This window comes from Falco naumanni, chromosome 3 (genome assembly GCF_017639655.2).
Source record: "Falco naumanni isolate bFalNau1 chromosome 3, bFalNau1.pat, whole genome shotgun sequence".
Classification (NCBI taxonomy): domain Eukaryota; kingdom Metazoa; phylum Chordata; class Aves; order Falconiformes; family Falconidae; genus Falco; species Falco naumanni.
Genome location: NC_054056.1, coordinates 35936877 through 35952655, shown reverse-complemented (window position 1 = coordinate 35952655; position 15779 = coordinate 35936877). Strand labels below are relative to the sequence as shown.

At 50.7% G+C, this 15779-nt stretch overlaps 1 protein-coding gene across 5 annotated transcripts in view; it reads right to left on the bottom strand.

Annotated features, from left to right (window-relative positions):
• Positions 1-11626, bottom strand: part of ADGRB1 (adhesion G protein-coupled receptor B1) — a 294498-nt gene extending 282872 nt beyond the window's left edge. For all 5 annotated transcript variants that reach the window (XM_040588096.1, XM_040588098.1, XM_040588097.1 and 2 more), the window contains exon 1: positions 11506-11626. The gene's annotated coding sequence lies outside the window, so the exon portion shown is untranslated. The remainder of the gene's footprint in view (positions 1-11505) is intronic.
• Positions 11627-15779: the final 4153 nt, after the last annotated feature.

Sequence of the window (15779 nt, the reverse complement as noted above, 5' to 3'; positions counted from 1 at the left end):
CAAGCTTTGACAATGCAGTTGGATTTGTACAGAGAAAATTCTGCTGCTTGCATACAGCTTTTTGTAAGCCTAGAACTCTCCCACCCTCACCATTTCTGCCATAGTAATACCATGAAGCACCAGCTAAGAGATGGACTTCATTGTAGCAAAGAGGACCAACTACCCTAACCTCATGGACCCCCAGTTCAAATTTTCCTGAGGCTGAGAGCATCTAGGAAAGGGTGCAAAGAAACTCACAGTTCACAGATAGCAGCAGTTCTCCAGGAGCTTCACAGAGGGATAGGGGTGAGCTGGAGATGAAGCAAGATCACAAGACCACCTGATGTTGACACCTTATCTCTGTCAATGGCTCACTTTCCATCTAATTCAAGCCAAAGACTAGCCAGCTGCTTCTGTGCTCAGTAGCCCTACACTGGCCGTGCTCATGTTCAGTGCTGTACAACCCACAGTGATGTAAGCCTGAAAGAGCTCAAGAAAATCTCGGAGACAGCAGTGTTGATCAATAATTTGGGAAGGAATAAAGCACAATGGCTTTAAATAATTTGTCCTGTTGATGACCCAGGAAACAGACAGGCTTTGCCACAAGAACAGAGAAAATAAGGGTAAAGGCAGAGCCCCAGCTGACAGTATTTGATGAGGGCTTTGTGGCTGGACAGAACAATTACACCACCAAAGTCACCTTCCAGACTAGAAGCCAATCTGCACAGCTAAGCCCCCCTTCCAATTACTCCTTCTCTGACCATCCAAGGAGTTTTAGCAATCAGACCGACGCTTTCAGAAAAGGACATCTGAGTGGCAGGATGGACCACGGAGTGGAAAGTATGGCTGAGCAGCATCATTAATTCTCCACCCCATTTCTGGCATTTGCACTAGGGTGATTGATTTATTCCCCCCTCCTCCTCCTCCCCAGCTACAAATAACTTCTACAGGGAGATTATGCTGTCTGCTGTGTAATCAACAGCAACTTCAAAAGGGCTTAGCGCTAAAAGAAAACCTCAGAGGGCAAGTATTAAGTGGGAAACAAACACAGCATTTGGGTTGTAATTTGAGGTGGGAGGCTGGGGTTTTAATAACCACATTGCTACAGCGTGCTGTGCACCTTGTGGTTCATAAACTGCATTTTTGAGTACAGAAGGTTACAGGAAGATTCTTCAGTCCACATGAAAAACAGCCATGTCTGCTGTGGAGCATCCTACATGTTTAGTTGTGTGTGGTAGTTGTATTTAGCACCAGCTTTCCTATCACTGCCCAGCACTGTTCAGCTCCAGGACTGGGAAGCGTTGTGTCCTGTTTAGATCCAGCCACCCTTTTGGGCAAGGGAAGGGAGAGGAGAAAAATTACTTCTTTGTCCCACACTCCCCTCACCACACAAAATGGAAAACATTGTGGTGAGTTCCTCTGTAAACACATTTAAGACCTGTTCAAGATAGGTAAGAGAAAGGCATTTCTGTTCCCTGAACCTTTTAAGATGAGCTCCAGCCCAAGGAATAGTCCTTGAACATGCTGGGAGATGGTGGAAATCACAGCCAGCTTTACCAGCCATCTTCCTCATCCCCAGCATTACATCCCACATTGTACCTGATGCTGTTGGTACTCCAGTGCTGTTCTCATGGGCACTCTAGGATGGTCTTAGAGGTCCTTTTGTAAAGATCTTTGCTACTAATCAGATGTCAAGAACCAGACCAAGCAAGGGAGGGACCCACTAGCCATCATAACCACAGAACCAGGAAAAAGTAGCTGTTGCAGCCTGTGGTGGAGGATCCCCTCTTTCCACACCTGAGAAGACTCCCCTCAACTACAAAACAAGCCTGAATGCTTGGCTTTTCCCAGGACAACAGAGGAAGCTATTCACAACAAAGCTTCAGTGATGGAAATAAAAGAAGCTGAGTATCAAATCTTAGAGCTAGGTGCATGCACATTCCTGATCAAAGATGAAGTAGCATTGCCACTGGCCACAGCCCAGCCAAAAACTCAGTGTAAGACTCCAGAGGGATGAAGGGGTATGGACTTGCCAGCAGTGTCCTTGGCTAGAAAAGTGGGATTAAGTCAACAGGACATCAAACCAAGTCTTTGTCCCAGCACAGGGCAAGGACAGTCTCTGCTTCTTGAGGGGTAGTAAGGCTGTCTCATACAGTAACAAAAAATTTTGCTCTCACTTGAAACACCTCAGTGCCCTTAGATTTGAGCCTCCAGACCTCAGTGCCCATCAGATTTCCTCCCTTCTGAGATACCAAGTCTGAAGGGTGCTGTCATATAGTTCATTCCTGGAGATTGTCCTGGCAAGACAGCTTTCAGTGCTTTTCCCAGGGCACCTTTAAATACCCTGCAGGCCTTTGGCTCAGCATATACAGGCCCAAGAGCAGCTCCTGAGGGCAGCTATGTCCAGTGGGGGTATCAAAGTGTGCAACACTCATGACTCATCTTCACAGAATCACAGGTGCTTGCAGTTGCAAGACACTCTGGAAATCTCCTCCAACCCACCCTGCCATCTTCCTCCGTCTTGGTAGAGGATAAGGCTCTGGACTGAGATTACCCCATCTTGGGGCTTGATACCAAAACTTCCCCTTCTAGTGGCATTTCCATGCCTGCAGGTGCTGTCCACAGACAGGCAGTTGTCTAGTCCCTGAGGGATGCCTTGGGAACATCTACAAGCATCTTAACCCTCATGGCAAAGGATGCCTTCCTGGTATTTCCATGCATTCTGCTTAATTGGACCCCCCAGCTAACTGGCATTTGTTGGGATCTCTCCCAGTTTCCCTCTCACCCTCCCAGCCTTGCTGTGCTTCTGACTGTCACCATCTCTCCTGCTGGTAGCAGAATGTCCATCTGGAGAATCTGGAAGTCCCAACAGCATTGCTATCCCTATTAACATATCTAAAAACTCCAAGCTGGCAGGAGCCAGCAAGTCACAAAGGACAGACAATATTTAACATTATTCATGTTATTTTTTTTAAGCATTCAGAACACGCAGCAAACGTTCGCTCACCATTTACTTAGTCCTTCACTTGCCCTCATGGCTGATCTACAGGTGCTAAGGTGGGTGACTGGAAGGGCAGTGCTGTGTCACACCTGCTGCCTCTGTTGAGATGTGGGCAGCTCAGAGACCCACTGACCTTGTCTCACATAAGCACCCGTGTGTTTGCCTGCCCACATGCTCTATGGATACAATCCACTTGGTCTTTATCACAAGGTCTTACACTCTTTCAGGATGACTGCACTCACCAGAGCAGACCAGGCAGTAAATGTCCTTTGTCAAACACTCTGCTTAAATCGAAACCCACCCCTAGAGCCACCCTTGGAAAGATGCTATGCCTCAGGGAACACTTGCAAGGCAGGCAGCATGTGACACCATTGACTAACCACATCACTGCCGAGCTCCATCCCAAGTGTAAGTGCCAAGAGAGTAGTGCCCTGCTTACAGGGAAAAGGTTCACTGTCATTCACACATTTAACATCACCCACGACCTAACAGAGAGCAGCTGTGCAGGCTGCTAGGTTACAGAGAATTTTTTTCTTCTCCCATCCCTGATTTCTGCCATAAAAATCATAGGCTCTGCTGTAATTCTGCTTTCATAGAGAGATTTTCATGTGACACACACAAGAATCAAATTCCCTTACCGTTGCCTGCATATGACAAGCTGGCCCCAAGCTCCAAAAAGCAAGGTGCTCACCCTTGCCCCTTTCTTTGTATGAACAAAGGTGAGGAGCTTTTTGTCAGCAATTAACCCTTGTTTCAGCTCAATAGGGCTGATCAGATTGTAGAACAACATCTGAGAAGTGGAGATTAGCAGGCCAAGCTCTTTAGTAGTTAAGGCATCAGTGCAACTACTCAAAATCAGATTTCCCTTTCTTCACTGGCATTTGATTAAAGCCTTTTCAAGCAATCCTTTACAACTTCCAGATGCTGAAGTCAGGTGATAGAGAAAAACTCTGGGGTTTTTTTGCCTGGGAAATGGCTACAGTGTGTATTTGAAATGTGGTCAGAAGAAAAATCATGCCCAGAAAACATGTGTAAGTGTGTGCATGTCTGTGCACTTGCACTAATGCATAGCTCTGGTAGAGCTGACCAGACCACAAACGTGCAAAGGCTTTAGTAGCATGGTTCAAGAAGGGAGAAAATACTCTTAAAACAGGAGCTGAGTCTGGAAATAGATTGTGAGAGGATCAATTTTCACTGCATACTGATTTATTCAAACCTTCCACAGTGGCAAAGCCCTCTATAACAAAATATCTGATTACAAGACTATGACCATAAATTCCACACACCCTCAAGCAATGCCCAATGAATAACTGACTTGTTAAGGGAAGGAACCTGCACAATGAATAAATCTACCAACAGGGCTTTCAATACAAAAGACCCCATCGGGACAAATTTCCTTCTGAAGCTGTATCGACTTTCATTTGCAGGAACCAGCAGATATTTGTTTCGAGAAGATAGCCATTGTTAGATTGCTGCTAAACAACATAGAGTATAAACCAGGCTCCTACCCCAGGCATAATCTGCTTGCTTATTAAAGTGGGCTGGACTGTACAAAAGACTATTTTTGCTGGATGGAGTGTTATACGTCTCCTGGAAAAGCATGTGTTTAATCCAGAGTGAATCCAAGGCAGGTACAGGACACTTGCATACTTCCAGACCCTCAGTTGTAGAAAGGCATTAAAAAAAAAAAAAAAAAAAAAAAAAAGGATTGAGAAAGGACAAGAAAACATGACTCAGGAGGAATATTTAAGGATAGACATGCATTCACAGTCAAAACACGAGAAAACTAAGTTATGCCTGGTGCTTGGCTGGTGCTCCTCATCTCAGAGTCCCAAAGGAGATGTTGTTTGACCAAGTCCATTTGAACGGCCAGCACAGAGGAAGGAAGGCATCCCCATTTTACAAAAGAAAGCACCAAAGCGAGGAAAGACCAATGTCTCAATTAACTGTGACCCAGACCCCTGGTCTAAGACATATGGTTTGGCAGTGGATGAAATCAGCCCTACAATGCCCTTGGTTCTTAGAGAGGATCACACTACAGCATCTTTTAAAATCAAGCCATGGGGCTTGGTGTCAGGTAGACCAAAGTTTCAGTGGCTTGTGGAGCTGTGAGCTTAAATGCTCAGCTGAGACATCCACAAGAAGACAGAAGCACAGATGGGACAGAGACAAAGCGTTTCAACTCCAGATCTAATCTAACACAGAAATTGCAATGACCCCTATCCTGAAAGCATTTAGCGAGAGAACTATGCTAACTCTCAATGAATATGGAATGGGTAGGTCTGCCAGGAATGGGATAGTCCTAAGGCAGGGGGAAGAAAGAAAAGAGCCATTTTGAAAACAGCAAGGACTTTATTATAGGCCAGCTGAGCTCAAAAACTGAGGAAATATCTCCATCTAGTAAAGCCAGCCTGACTACAGGCAGTAGGCAAGGTGAGCATGCAGGTGGGTGTGCTGGAACTGTAGGATGGGGTATCACAAGGCCTGCCTCTGACCACTGCTGGATGTTCAGAAAAAGAGCTGGTAAAAATATATACTAGTGCATGCATACCATATACACAAAATGGTGCCTCAAATATATGCGGGATTCCTCCATCCTTCTCTCAGGCCAAATCACAACAGCAAGCAGCAGCTCTACCAGGAGTAAATCACCAACCTAAAAAATGTGATGCTCGATAGAAGGAGGATTTTGCATACTTTATGTATCTTGCTTCATACATGCACTTCAGGCTAATGTACAATGCACCACATAAGATAACAGCCATCTGGTTTAATTTTTACCCCCAAATATTCTAAAGGGGTAGAATGTCTAGATTTCCTTACAAGGTCTCTGTTCTTTCTTCCTCCGGATGCCATTTGCTTTCCCTGATCCCCCGTGTCCCAGGGGTAAGGCGTGACAGCAAACATGGCAGAGCTTGCAGTTTCAACAGCTTATTTATCATCAGCTGGTCATTCCTTGATCAATGTTTTATGAAGGGATATTTCAGAAAAAAATCAGAGGGAGTAGGAGAAGGAAAGTAGGGAACCATCCCCAGTTTAATCTTGATAGCTTTGGCAGGGGGTGATTCACTCCAAGAAATTAAAATCAGCAAATCTTCTCTCATTTTCTTTGACAGAGGTAACCAATTTAAATTTTCATAAAGGGGGCAGTGATGTGTGTCTTCGCAAAACAGTCACCAATCCAACAGCCCTCTGATTTAAAGTATTATCTTTCTTTTCTCCCCACCCCCGCTACCCCTTTCCCTGAGAGCTTCTGGGAGCAACGTGAGAAATTATCTCACCATAATCAAACTAATACAAAACTCTCACTCCAAGAGGCACCACAAGAAATTTCTAAGCTCAAGAAGTGATGATGAATGGGTGTCCTGAAGGGACCTAATTTGTTGCTCCTTTTCCTTTTTTCCTTTTTTTTTTTTTTTTTTTTTTTTTTAATAACATGTGGTCTTGTGTTTTGTAGCCCCAGCATACTGCAAAATGTATTAAAGAGCCAACCATGACACAGAGTGCATGTCAGAGAAAGGGATGTACACTCGCCACAGGGGCTGGTCTGCCAGATTGCTCTCCAAGAGAGAAGTTTGGCTTCCAGGTGGTGAATTCTTATGTTCTAATAAAATGCTATCAATATGGGTCTGGGGATGGTGTGGCGCTGTGGAAGAATTGCTTTTTGGGCAGCAGGAGCATTAAGAAGGGTTACAAGGCAGATGGGACCTCCTATACTCTGGATGCTCTGGAGGATGCTAAAGACCAGGATGATGTCTGTGGTGGCCCTGATTTGGAGAAATGTGGGTTGCCACAGTTCCCTGTCATGGTGATTTGGGACTTGGAGGGCTGGTCCCCCGTGGGTTTGTGACCTAAGGAGGCTACACATGAATCTAAATAAAAGGAATACATCTCAAGTCAAAAGGGTCCCCTGCCTCTCCAGTGCAGATGGGACACTGAAATACTGTTTTCTCTGGCAGAGATGTGGTTCAAAGCAACTGAGATGCAAAGGAGATCCTATCCCACCTTGGCTGAGAGAACTGTGCCCCAGCCCCTTTCTTCCCATGCTTCAGAGCCCCAGATCCCCACCCCACCCAAATATATCGATGGATATCAACCCCCATCAGCAAGTTACCTAGGCCTTAGTCCAGTTTCACCCAAGCACAAGCATTCCCTCCTTCCCACCTTCCTTCACCCCAGAGCCTTCTGCAAACCCCAGGCAAGTGAAGAGTCCAGACAATTTGGGGAAGGAGCCACAAGAAGAACGTGGGAGCATCCTGTGCATGGCAAGTGCTGAGATGTGCTGGGGACCCCTGCCCTTTGCCTGCAGCTACATTGAGCTGTTCCTATATATGCTGCGACACCAGGAAAGACAGTATTCTGCAAACCTCCAGGCCAGGTGCCAGCTCCCTTCCCTCTGAAGGCTCGCTTGGGGATGTGAATTTTCTCCAAGGGGAGGAGGCAAGCTAGTTACAGAGACAGCGTGTCATCCATCTTGAAGAAAATACTCCTCTCTCTTTGCACCTGTCCTAGAAAGGTGGCAATCAGCATGCCGCAAGCCCGGGATCAGGCCCAGGAAAAGCTTTGCCTCATTTGTTTACCAGCGCAGTTTTCCTGGAGCTAATTAATGAGCCAAGCTGATACCCTGCAACAGGTACCGATGGCAGGGGATTTCCTGCGTGCTACGCTCGAGAAACGGGAGATGCATTTGGATCTAAGATCACACTGCTTTGCCCTCTCCCTCCCCCCAAAAAAGGGGAATAAAAGCCATCTGCAGCCACACAGGCACCTTGGGAAGACCCTCCATCATCTTCTCCACCCCCCCACCCCCACCCCCCCCCACCCCGCGCCAGGAGCAATGAATGGGCACGATCTCTGTTGCATGATACTCTGGGCTGACTCCCAGGAGCAGAGCGCTTGAGCACCCTATTCCCCACTTGTACGAAGCCAGGGTTCACATGTAGCCCCCAAGCAAGCCCCTGGGGCTGGGGGCTGCTCCCCCAACTCCTGGGCATGGGGGTGAGCAGAGCTGCACAAGCTGCTTGCGCATCCAAGGAGAGTCCCTGGCAGCCCAAAAACCGTCTGCTTTCCCCAGGATGCTGAGATGGGGAGAAGTGGGGCAGATAAAACATGCGGGGGAGTACGGTAAAAAAACATGGGAGGGGGGGGCGCGCAAAAAGCCCACGGGAAGATGATGCTCGCAGCGTGGGGAATAAACCCCGTGGGGCGGCGTTTCGGGTACGGGGTGTGAGGTAGCCCTTATTGCGAGCCCCAGCCGTGTGTGTTTGGTTTTTTTTTTTGGGGGGGGATTGTTTTTTGGGGAGGAGGGCAGGTACGGAGGAGCCCCGCTCCGGCGGGCTGTGCCGAGCAGCCGTGCGCTCCGGGGGCGGCGGGCGGCGATAGCCGGGCTGCGAGCGCCACCTCCCCGCCGCTCGCCGCAAGCCCCGGCCGCCCTCCCACCCCCCCTCTACCAAAAGCTGCCGGGCTGGGGAGGCTGGGGGGACCCTGACACTAGGAGATGCTCCCCACACACACCCCTTTTCCCAGCCTTTCCCACCCGGGGTTGCAGCTGGGGCAGCCTCGATGCTGTGGGGAGGGAGGAGTGTGTGTAGGGAGGGGTTGTTGCTAAGTTTGGGATGCTTGCAAAAGGGGGGTCTGTAGGGGCTGGGCAAGGGGTACTGCTGGGGGGAGGGGGGGGGCGGGGGGGGGAGGTCTGTGTGGGTGTCCTGGAGCACCGCTGAGTGCCTGCGGGGCAGAGGGCAATGCAGCTCTCCCTGGGGTGGCAAAACAGTGGGATGTAGGAGTTGCTCCCTCCACCCCTGAGGCTGCCTTTGGCTGCTCCTTGGGGATGTGACTGGGGTTCAGGAGTACACACACACACATACACACACATTTCCCAGACCAGGTATGGGGTCTGGGACAACCTCCCCTGCCTCAGTTTCCCCCATGTAAGGGGAATAAGGGTTCAGACCGTTCATCTTTGGAAAACCACCCCACTGCACAGCTAGCCCTTCTCTGAGCCAGACCACCTTTGCTGGTCAATTATGGGGGGGTCTGAGCCCGTAGCCTTGTACCCAGGGCTCTGCAACACCATCCCAAGTGCTATGGAAAGGGCCCGAAGCCCTGCTCCTGCCCTGCCTCTGCCCTGCTCCTGCCCTGCCTTCGCCTTGCCCCTGTCCAGTTCTGCCTGACCTTCCCCTTCGCCCTCTGCAGCAGATGCGATGTTGCACCCTGACCCTGACAACACACAGAGTGGGGCATGGGGGTCCCCTGGTCCCATCCCCCACCCCCCAGCACCCCCATGGTCCCCATGTCCGTCTGCTGCAGCTGAGACCCACCAGGCAGGATGTCTTGCCTGCTTAGCCCTCTGCCTGTCCCCTGCCTGGCTCAGACCCTGGCTCAGCCCTACCCTGTCCCCTTGCAGTGCGGCTTGGCTGAGAGCTGGTGCAATTCTTCAGCACCCTCCGAGGGTAAAAACCTCCCCTGCTCTGTGCCCTGCAACCTTCTTCCTCTTCCTCAGCGAGGTGTTGAGCACAGTAAGGACGCTGGGACCCAGGTTAATGAGTCATTAATTAATTAGGGACCCACTTAATATGCATGGGGAGTTGTTTGTTTCCTTTAGCAGCCCAGGCTTTGGATGAGATCCCAGTTTAGCGAAGCCTCCAGCCTCGTCTCCCAGCTGATAATAGATAATACAGATATTTCAGCACCAGCCAAAGCAGAGTCATCATCATTAATACACAGTCCTCCCTGCTACGCAGCGGAGGTCGCTAGTCAACTCCGTGGAGTGCCCAAGGCTCATCTCTCCTGGCTTTTTTTAGGCTTTACATGGCCAGGTGAGAGCAAACCTATAGCTAATCAACAGGTAAAGGGGCCGGGGAGGTGCACCCTGCACCCTGACCACCCCTGGCCCCCTCCCAGGGAGCACAGGCTTTTGAGGCATCATGATTTTCACTCTACCGCACAGGCAGGTTTTGGCATCTGTCAAAGTAGCTTTGCTCTTCCTCAGTCCCCCCTCCTCTCCTCCTCCTCCCTCAGCCATCAGCTGTCAGCTGGCCCTGGCCCTCGCCAGACCCAGTGGTGGAGCTGGATTGAGCCTCAACCCCTGCAAGCCCCAGCTCCAAAGGGATGGGGTAGTCAGGGGTGGGGAGGGGGGGTGTCTTTTTACCCTCCATCCCTTTGACCTTGCCATGATATTCTCCTCCCTATCACCTCCTCTCTGTGCAACTGATTCACAGGGGTTATTTCCTTGGCCAGGGCAGGATCAGGGACCTGAGTGTGATTCACAGCCGAAGGTACCTTGCAGAGTTGATCTGCAACCCATGCCTTTGATTGTCGGGGACTGATGCCTTCCCTCAGCCAGGACTGGGGCACAACCAGGCTGAAAAGTCCCCTAGAAATCTCTACCTGATCCCCTCCACCCTGCTTTTTCTTCCAGCCTTGGCAGAACCGTGGCTGAAACACCTCTCTGTGAAAGTCTGAAGATGCATCAACAGCCACCCTCCATCAGCGAATGTCAGGCCGTGAAAGGGAAGGGGGTGGTGGGGGAAGAGGGAGAGACAAATTTTGCGATTCATTCCCACACAGGGTGATTCAGAACAAGATGCTTTGTAATTACGCATTCCTGATGGAGACTCCTTCTCTCTCCACTCCCCCAAAGAAAGGCTAAGCCATACCTAGGTGCCAGCATCCCTCAGGAGCCCAGCTCCAGGATCAGTGTGTGTGTGTGTATGTTTGTGCCATACTCTGATCTCAAAATAGGCTAAAGGCTAATTTTCTCCTACAGTGTGAAGAAAAGTGTTGATATATGGCATTTAAGGGGGGGTATTAGGAGCTTGTCACCTCTCCAGCCACTGCCTCCAGCCCTGGGAAGGGGCCACACAAGCAGCACCCCACCCACCCCCCCACCCCCCCCAAACTCTTCAAGGAAAAGGAGGAAGGCAAGGAGCTGGGATGGGAGCAGGTTCATGCCTGGAGCAGGCAGCTGCCTATCCTTACGAGACTTTGTTTGCCAACATTGCAGGCTGAGGAGTCCCGGACCCCAGGGCTGCCCGGGAAGGCACCGCGGCTTCGCAGCACTTTGCAGTTCAGCTCTGACTGCTCTGCAGCTCTCCTGTCATGATCCCCTGCTCCTCTTCCCTTGCTTGGCTGCCTTCTCCCCCGGGAACAGCCCACTGCCCAGCTCCTTTCCCCAGGACATTAATGCATTTCCCCCCTTCACATCCTGCAGACATCAATATTTTCCACCACTGCTTGATGTTTGCCCACAGGACCCGCATGAACAAAAGTTAAAACTTCCCATGGCAGGGAGTGATTATTCTCTATCTGTCCAAATTGCAGAGCAGAGGGGATGAAAACATCCTCTGGGTGCTGTTTCCAGGGGCAAAAGCAGAGGAGCAGGTGCCCACCACTGCCCCTATCCCTGCCTCCCCTGGCGATGGAGAGAGACCCCCCCTGCACTCAAGGCAAAGCGCAGCCCAGAGAAGTCGTGTTCCCCCTCTCCCTCCCCTCAGAGGAAGAAGGAAAGGTGGCTGGGAGCCCCTTACCTTGAAGAGCTCCCCAGGTTTTATATCCTCCTTCTTCCTTTTGTCAAATTCCAAATGGAAACCAGCAACATATCCAGGGGTAACCAGCCCAACATTGGGCAGCTTGTGAAGTCCAAAAGAATGGCAGAGCTCTCTCTCCCTCCACTCCCACCACTCTTGCCTCTACATATATATATACATACACACTTATATATATATATATATGTAAATATTAAATGAAAAAGGGGGAAAAAAATCCTAAAAGAAAGGGGGGTGGGGAGGGAAAGGAAGGGAGAACCTTTGGTGTTTCTGCAGACAGGCAGGTGGAAGAGAAAAGCTGAAAATAATTAAGCCGTTTTTTGAGGAATCCTTTAGGAGAGGGAAAAAACGCAGTTAAAAGCCAGTAAATCATTAGATCCAAGCAGACGATCAAGTCTTCTCCTTTAAAAAAAAATATACAGCAGGGTTCAGAGTAGCTTTCCCAGCAGCGAAGAGCAAGAATGGTCTTCTTCAGAAAGATATGTTTGTTTAAAATCCACTCGTCTGCTTTTCTTTCTTTTCTCCCCCCACTTTTTTTTTCTTTTCTTTCCTTTTTTTTTTTTTTTTTTGTAAATTCTGCTTCTGAATCTCTCTCTGTGAAACTAGATCCAGCCTTTGTAGCCAGGGGCTGCATTAAGGATTACATCAGGCTTTTATAAGCTTTCCAGATCACACATTAGAGTGAGAGAGAGAGAGGGAGGGAGGGAGGGAGGGATGGGAGGGAGGGATAAAATGCACACACACATACACAGGCACACGCACAGATCGGAGCTTTGTAAAACAGGCAGCTATAGGCAAGGACCCTAACTGCCACGGTATCGCATCGGGTATGCTCTGCTAGCCTATAGGAGGAGAGGATGGATGGATGGATGGATGGATGGATGGATGGATGGATGGATGGATGGATGGATGGATGGAGCAGAGCAGCCAGCGAAAGCCGGAGTGTGTTGGCGTTTGGGCAGCGCAGCCTCCCCGGGACAGCTTAGCCCTAAGCAGGGAGCCAGGAGGTGAAGGGGGAGCCGGGATGGTGGTGGTGGGGATGGCAAGGGCTCTGCTCCCCCCACCCCCCAAAAAAAACAACCCCAAAAACCCCAAACAAACAGCCCCAACCAACAGCCACCAAAGCCCCAACCTGCAGGGGTTCAGCGCGGGAGAGGTGCTGGTCCCCGCAGCGGGATGCGCAGACAGGGCTCGCCGCTCCTCGGGTGCCGGGAGGGAGAAGGGGCTGCTGGGGCTCCCTCACCGTGTCTCTGTGTGTGTGTGCGTGTGTCCCGGAGCTGGCAGCCTGGGGGGGGGGGGGGGGGGGGGGGGCGACGGGGGGGCGACGGGGGGCGACGGGAGACTGGACAGGAGGGCGGGGAGCCCCGGGGCAGAGGCTCCCTCTGCCCCAGAGCCCGGCAGGCGGGCGGGCGCTGGAGCTCCCCATCGCCCCGCAAGGGCTTTACCCCAGGGCACTCGCTTTGCCTAGGGAGGAGACAACAGCCATTAACCATTCCCTATTTTATTTTTTTTTACTCCTTTTCTAGCATCCTCCCCAACTCCTTGCTCTATCAACACCCACATACGGGGGCGGGGGAGGGGGTATCAAAGAAATGCAACACCCCAGGGGGGCAGGAGGATGGGGGGAAAGGGAGAGTTTGAGCAGATGGAGGAGGAGGAGGACATGGGCTGGAGGAAAAGGCACATGCTGCATCCCAGCAGCTTTGGGGTAAAGGTGCTGCCTCCCGGTTTACAGCCCGGAGAAGGTCCCCCGGTAACGAGGAGGCTGCCGAGCGGAGAGGGGGTGTGGGAAGGGGATGGAGGGGAGACAGATAAAGCTGGAGAAAGGGGGGAGAGCGAGGACTTCAGCATCCTGCCAGACTTCAAGACCTGCCCCTTGTCTTTAACCCTTTCTACTCCATGAGGCGGAAACTAGACCTTTTCCCAGATAAAACCACCACCTGCCCTGCTCTGGGCTGCTGGCCCCCGCCCCCCCCCCCCCCCCCCCCCCCCCCCCCCCCCATCAGTGGAGGGGCACAGACCTTCCCCAAAGCACAGAGACAAAAATCCCAGCTGCCCTCACCCTCTGTCCCTCTGCCTCAGGGAGGGTGAAAAGTACTCCATTCCTCCCCCCAAGGACTCTCCCAGGGCACCTCCATCACGCCCCCCCTTGGCCTTCCTCCCCTGTACTCCCTTCCCTTCACCTCATCCAGCCCTTTTACCTCCATTCCCACATCTCTGAACCTCTTTAAATACCAAAAAAACTTCTGGGGAACGGGGAAACAGGAGAAAATTGTTCATTTAGGGGAGCTGAAGAGTAAGCCCTGGCTGTGGTACAGCACGGCGAACCAGCATCTCCTCATCCCCAGCCAGCACTGCAGCATTGTTGGCCAAAGGCATCTGTGACATCTCCAGTTAAGCAAGGACTGGAGCAAAGGGGCAGCTGGGGCCTGAAATGCTTGTTTTTAGCCGACAGGCGGCTATGCTGGATTAGCACGGTGCATGCTCCGCATGGAAATCTCTCTCGTTCTCTCTCCAGCCTTTCGGGAGTTTGTTTGGCTGGTTTGTTTTTCTTCAAGAAGGTTTCCCTGCTCCTCTGAGTCCCCCAGGGATTTCTTCTCCACTTCACTTTCTCCAGCTTCTCTTTCTCCACCCCTCGCAGGTAGAAGCAGGAGAGCAGAGAGCTTTGGTGGGAACCACAGGGTGCCTGTCAAAAGGAGCCCATGCAAAACAGCAGGTCCTACCCCTGTGAGCCCCACAGACAGCTAATGCCATGCTTTTGGGGTGGTGGGGGAAGTGGTGGGACTTTTCTTCCCCATCTTGTGGTTGAGGAGGTCAGGCAGAGCAAGGTGCAGCTAGCATCCCTCCTGTGTTGTAGGGCAAAGAAGCTCAGCACAAGGAAAAAGTGCCAGGAAGTAGTACTGACAAAACTAAAACTGTTTCCAACTCCCACTGCTGCAATGGGACAAGATAGAAATCTCATCTTGGTGGGAATGGGGAACTGCTCTGGATGCAATCAAAAATTTCACTGCAGCCCATTTCTATGCAGTCCTAGATAGGAGGCCCATGAATCTCCAGACCCTCATTTAACAAAAATGTAAACATGACCCACACTTGAAGAACATAATGAAAAGAGGTCTGATCTCTCTGTTTCTCACTGTGTGCCCTGCAGGCAGAACTTGGGGCCAGCTGCAACAGTGACCAGGACACTGGAGGATTTGGGGTGTGCAAGTGGCTAAGGTAACAAAATGCAGTAAGTCACCTGGTCTCTTTGGTTTTGCACATCTGTGAAGTGCTTAAGAGGAAATAACTTTAGTGTAATGCACAGGCATCTGTGAAACTCATTGCTGCAAGCTACCTCTCCAAAGACAAAGAAGTCCATTTGCAGAGCAAGAGATGCGCTCAGCACATCAGATCTTTTAAAGTCCAAGTTTGGGGAGACATAGACCCTTCCTTCCATGCTGCCAACAGAACTAAAACATGTAATACCTGTGGCAAGTGGCCTACTTTATAACAGTCTACCTCTAAGTCATCTGGTTTGACCAGGTTTTATGTCATTTTTCATCCTAGTCCACTCATGTGGTGAAGACAGGCAACCCTTGCATCCTCAAGCAAAAAGGGGAGTATCATGCTGGAGAGTGGGCCTGGATGAGCAGCCATGCCATGGAAAGGGATGGAGAAATTGCATTAACAGGGTTTTTCCCCTCATCAGTCTCCACAGTTCCCAAAGGTGCCTCCTAAGGGAGTCACTGAGCCAACAGCACTGGAACACACCAAGATGTAAAAACACCTTTGCTCTGGTGGTTGTGTCCATGCTCCCCATGTATGGACCTTCCCAGGACCATGCTGCCCAGCCCTAGGGCTGCACCATTTATTTATGACACAGAATGCCCTGCAACAGAGATCCCAGACCCATTTTTCTTGAAACCATGCAGAAATAACCAAAAGGCCTGAGCTCAGCCCAAACTGGCAACCCCTGTCCCACCACCATAGGGTGGGAGGACTCCTGAAGTTACTCAGGACAGATATGGGTTCCATCAGGACCTTCCAGTGTCATTGCCAGAGGAAAGAGAAGCAGACAAGACTAGCAAAAACAGAGATTTCAAGGCACAACAACTTCTCGGACACATCATTCCCAGGCCACCATGGAGGTGCTAATAAGGCCAACCCACCCACAACACTTCATGGGGAGGTTCTGGATGAGTTTTATGGCAAACACTGGTTTTGCTGTGCAAAATCACAAGCAAGTGACAACTGTCATTCTCTCCGCTACAGTC